This window comes from Micromesistius poutassou, assembly GCF_964030765.1.
Source record: "Micromesistius poutassou genome assembly, chromosome: 16".
Lineage (NCBI taxonomy): Eukaryota > Metazoa > Chordata > Actinopteri > Gadiformes > Gadidae > Micromesistius > Micromesistius poutassou.
The window spans coordinates 12875021-12881044 of NC_140286.1; positions in this window are offsets into that span (position 1 = coordinate 12875021).

Genomic DNA, 6024 nt, shown 5'->3' on the forward strand with positions numbered 1-6024 from the left:
GCGAGTCTTGATTTCATTACACTGCAGACCCACGCAGACTAGTGGGTTCCTCTCCATCCAACATGTTCCGCTACTTTCCCCACATATGCAGGAGAAAACGGAAAAAAAGAAAAGAGTTTGTGCTGGGCTGGCCCAACCGCAGACAAAGCCATTCCGTCCAATAGCTATTTAAGGGTTGCAACATCCAAAATACAGATTCAGGCTTCTTCTTCTACTTCTACTTCTACTTCTTCTTCTGGAGCTGAAGTTGAGCTGCGAGCCATCCGAGTTCCTCTGCAGTGCAGACAAACCCCCTCACTCTGCGCTCTCTCTGCGTTGCACGCCGCTGAAGTGCCTCTGAACTTTCAGCTGCCTTCCAAAACTCTGGGATGGATGGAAAACAAGAAACGGATTCCCAGGGGGGAATAGGACACGCCCAGTGTTGGAGTCTCCAGAGCAACTAGACCAGCGCAGCGGCAGGCAGCCCCCTACGGGCAAGTACACACACAGCGCTGGAGCGCAGGGGATTAGGAGGACGGGTGAGTTGATCATCTACTGCTGCTGCTGCAGCAGACAAAGCGCAGGACCCTGAACAAACAGGCAGGAGAACCGGAGTGGATTCCTTCCCCCCTTCCACCAGTGGATACCCCCGCTCCCTGCTGCTGGCCTTGTGGAGCATGGAGTTGGTGTGGATAGATTAACAGCAGAAGAAAGGGAAAACCCCCAAACGGTTCCACCAGTCGCCCGCCCGGTGGAGGAGGGGACCGGGGTCTGTGGCACCGAGATGGTTGAGGGGTTGAGGTCCCTGGTTTTGGAAAGGACTTCAAATGAAAACTTGGCCCTCAAAAAGCAGAGCAGACCACTTTGGTGGCACAGAGGCAGGTTTTAGTAGCTTGGGATGGAGGAGGCAAGAACAAAAAAGGATTTCCTTTCCCCAGATTAAACGTATTAAAGATAAAGGCTGAAATGTTGAGGTCACAACGCTCTTTGTCGAGAACGATGCCAGAGATTTTGAGGCGCAGAGTTTTTGGATGTGCTGTGTGTAGACCGAAAGTGTTGTTTGTTTTTATTTATAGTGTTAAATGATTCATACTATGGTGACTTATTTTAAACCGTATATATATATATATATATATATATATATATATATATATATATATATATATATATATATATAATGAATCATCTCTTTCCAAACAAATATAGATTGTTTTGGGGGGAAGTAATGATAGAAGAAACACTTCTGGCACACTGAAAACCGATTTGAAGAGAGAAAGGTCAATTGTAGAAAAAAGGAAATATGCTGTGTGGGTACTGCATCTCACCTTTAAGTGTACTATCAGGGTATTGGATAGTCCTTGTTAAAGGTTAATGATTGTAGCTGCGGTCAATGCCAGGGTACCTGCAGCAGACCACGACTGAATCATGGTTGAAGGTGGACATCGTTCAACAATGTCTGCAGTGCAAGTCACTGCAGCTCAGTCCAACAGATACACCCCCTTGTGGTGAAAAATGAATAAGACACCTAAACATAACATCTACAACAGTGGTCTTCAACGTTTTTAGGCCAAGGACCCCATAGCTGATAGAGTGACTGAGCTGGGACCCCCCACTACATATATTGTATAAAACGGTGTTAAATATTAAACTGGGCCTACAATAACATGTAGGACAACCTATAGTGTCATGTATAAACATACCTTGTTATTGTGCATACAATAATAAGGCTTAGTAACAAAGCTATTTAAATAACTTATTTATTTTAAACAAAATGTATTCAAAGAGTACAACATATAGCATATACAAATATTTCAATTGGCATTTTTTGTTTTTTCAAGATCTTGCTCCATCTTGTGCAATGTCTTTGAATGGAAACTGTACCCATGTCTTGTCTCTGTGCCAGGAGTCAGCCTCAGAAAAGTATTTTTCAAATCCTCCTCCCCTCCTCTCCACTCCACTGCCCCCACCCCACTCTGTTCTCCTTCACCTGCCCCTTTTGACAATAAAGACTAAAAAATAAATAAGTAAATAAAATAAAATAAAATCTTCATGCAGGCAATCTGCAAGGCAAAGGATACAAACAAAAAATATAATTATTGACAGATTCATATTCATGTTTAGATGAACTTGTGTTCATCTAAAGCTTAACAGTATCTGTATATGGCTCCTACCTTAGTGAGATAGCTGACCCTGGTGAGTGGCACACAGCTTGTCTATCCTAGGGAGGATGGAGGTTGTCAGGCAAAGGATCATATCAGCCTCAGGCTTGACCGGTCTTGACCGGTACTTGTTTTTCAGGTAGGTGAGGGAGGAAAATCCACTTTTGCAAAGATAAGTTGTTGCAAAAGTCAAAAGGCTATTCATTGCTTTTGCTGTTAATTGTGTGTGTTATAAGTCTTTCTGGCAGGAGATCCACAACTGGATGAGTGGTCTTGTTTCATAGATGTTTCTGTATGCACTGTCAGCTGATCGATGTTTGATGAGTTGATCCTCTTCAATTACTGTCAAGCTTGCTCCATCTTGTGTGTTGTCTTTGAATAGAAACTGTATCCATGTCTTGTCCTTGCGCCAGGAGCGTGCCTCAGAAAAGTATTTCCCAAATTGACCCTCGAGTGCCTCTAAGTGCGCATGTTTGCAACGATTGCGCAAACGATGTTACGCAAGGGGAGAGCACTGCAGACTCCGTCAGCTCATCCATTGAGGGAAACATGGATACAATTCCCTCGCTGACTCGCTCCTTCCATCGTCCGATTTTCTTTAGAAAGCCTTCCATTCTGTCATACAGCTGGATAGCATGTGTATTGCGGCCTTGCATAGAACTGTTGAGTTTGTTCAACACCGAGAAAATGTCTGCAAGATATGCAAGTTTAGTGAGTCATCGTCACTGAAATGTCAGCTCTGTGCGGTTTTGGAGAAGTAAAAACTCCCGAATAGACGTGCGTAACTCAAACACACGCGACAACACTGTCCCGCGTGAAAGCCATCGGACTTCAGAATGGTAGAGTAGGGCTGTGTGTTCTTCTCCCGCAGCAGCACAGAGAGTAGAAAAGAGATGCGTTTGCAAAGCACTCTTCTTGACAAAATTGATGTCTTTGGCAACAAGTGACTCCCTGTGTAGCATGCAGTGCGTCTACATGACGCGTGGAGCAACAACCTTTACAAGTGCGAATAGTCCACTCTTTTAACCAGCCATGGCCCTTGCACCATCAGTGCACAGAGAAACACATTTTGCCCAGGGTATGTAATTTTCTCAAAAAATTGATTACTTTGAAAATTTCAGCACTAGTTGTGCGTTCAGGAAGCTGCTTACAAAACAAAAATTCCTCCTTCATTTCGCTCTGGATCAATAAACCGCACAAATGCCAGAACCATCCTTTGACACGTCGGTAGATTCATCCAATCGTAAGGCAAAAGCTTCTGCCGACCTGAGCTTCTCTATCAGTTGCATGCTCACATCGGATGCCTCATCTCATTAATTTGGCGAGCAATGGTTGTGTCTGACAACAGAGTCGTTATCAGTTTACTGGCGTACTCATCTCCAAACATTGTTTTGCACATATCACCTGCTGCAGGCAATATTAACTCCTCTGCAATGGTGTACGGCTTTTTCTGTTGTGCAATCCGAAGAGCAACTTCATATGAGGCTTTCAAAGCTAGCTCACCAACTTTAGCTGATTTCCTCATACATTTCTGTTGGGCTTGGAGAGATTTGACAATGCTCCTGTAAATATTCCACTGGCTTGTCTTTTAAGAAGAGAGATGAGAAGTCTCCAAGTGACACTGCATCTTTGATGGCTTCATAGACTCAATTGATAGCACAGCAGAGCAGATAGAAAGTGAAATCCAAATTTTAGATAATTCTCTGAATATTTTTGTTTGCGTTTGCATTTCAACGTTGCTGCTGTTGGACCCTGTTGAGCCGTTGTAGCATTGCTAGTGCTAGGTGCAGCCTCATCTTCCACACTTTCGCTGTTTTTTTCTGAGGTGGAGGGTTTGTTTGAGTCCCTTGCTTTAAAAGTAACAAAACTATCCATTGTGGCTCACAAAATACCTAATTCACAGTTATTTTGATAAGAGGTCCTGACTCAATCGCTGCTATGAAGGTGTCAGATACTGATCTTACCGCAATGAATCATGGGTAGCCTGTCATCAATGTTGCATAAATGTAATATGTTAGTTACTGAAAATACACATTAACATGAATAATAACATGAATACACATTAACATAACTGTTATTGAATGCATATTTGAAAAATGATATGTTGGATTCATGTTAATGTGTATTTAAAAAAAAAAATAATAATAATCTAAGAATAATTTTGCGACCCCACTGCAGTACTGCAGGTCCCACGGGTTCGCTGGTTCGATCGCCTGCCTGCCACTCAAACACACTGACCCAAGGTTGAAGACCCCTGGTCTACAAGATAGAAAAGATCAGACGTGGTGTATGCATTTCTCCTCAAGATATAGTGGAACGGAAACACACTGAATGTCACCATGATGTGCATGTAACAAAAAAAATAGGCTTGTGGGGAGAATTCCTTGTGACACACATGTCACAAGTCCGGAAGAGTTTGGTGTTTTGCACATGCAGTACTTGGCAGAACCCGCGATCCTTTCATTCCTTGTATTCCGTTGTGCCCATTAGTGGAAGCTCACTGGTGTGTAAATAAGATAAAAGTCATTCAAGGCGTCTAAGGCAACAGTGTGACGCAACGTCGTCAAACAGGTTCTGTCGGATTCAGATACGCAAACAAAATCAGGAGAAAATCTCAGTAGTATACGCATGTCAGGCGCCACTGCTTCAAGGTCTTCACAACGACAGGTGGAAATACCAGAACTGGCATTGGTATGACGCGTGCAGTATTATTTTATTACGATTTATATACCAAGTGACACAAAGATTTAAGTTGCCAAGCTACATTCTTAACTTACGATGCTGCTGGAGCGTGTCACTCACTCACACACACACACACGCATGCACGCACGCACGCACGCAAGGTGGCATTTACCTGCGTCTATGTAGTAAGGGTTCTGAATGAGGTGTGGGTCGTCTAGCAGACGGCGCCTCTCTTCCCACAGTGTGCTGCCCCTCTTCGACCGCCTTCCGAAGCACGTCAACATAGTCCCCTAAGGTTCCCCGGTGACCCAGCCTCGGGGAGATCAGAATCCCAACCGTCCAGAGTCATAGCCCGACGCCTCGGTCACCGAGCGTGTGGGTGTGTCGCCGGACACGGTTCACTTTGTTTTCAATCAAACCCTCTGGCTTTCAATAAGGAAAGCTTCCCTCGGTGTCACTCAACGCCGCGGACGTCTTCCAGTATTCCTGTAGTCAAGGTCCCACGGGTTCGCAGGTTCGATCGCCTGCCTGCCACTCAAACACACTGAAACGGTCGAGACAGGGCGAGACGCTTTTGGTTGTCGCTGAACATAAGGAGATGGCAGCAGCGAGGGACGTAGTATCGAGTGCTTTCATTGACTGGTCTGAAGCCAGTAGCGCACCTGTTAATCCATTCTGAGAGCAGTCAGTGAGGGTCCGAAGGTAGGAGCAAGACGGATGAGATTATGGGTAATCATGCTCTGTTTGGCTGCGGTGGTTTCTGGGTCTCTGCTATAGGGTTTCAGCCCAGCCGGCAGGTAACAGACTGCCTCTTGTTCACCTTGTGTCTCCCCCCCCTTCTGTTGAACAGTGGAATACCCTCAATGAGATCTGCTTCCTTGACTCGTAACTTAATACTGCCGGCCGCTGGAAGGGGCTTATGGAGGGAAACTGGATTGGCGTGTTTGGATGTGGCTAGGTGTTTCCTGTGGATGGGCATGCTTTCACATTCCTTAGTCTGTATCTGTGTCTTTGTGTGTGTGTGTGTGTGTGTGTGTGTGTGTCTGTGTCTTTGTGTGTGTATGTGTGTCTTTCTGTGTGTGTGTGTGTGTGTGCGTGTGTGTGTGTATGCGTGTCTTTGTGTCTGTGTAGAATGTAGATCTGTTTTTTACGTGTGATTTTACATTCTGCTATACACGTATGCGCATTCCTTATCTCTCTTCCT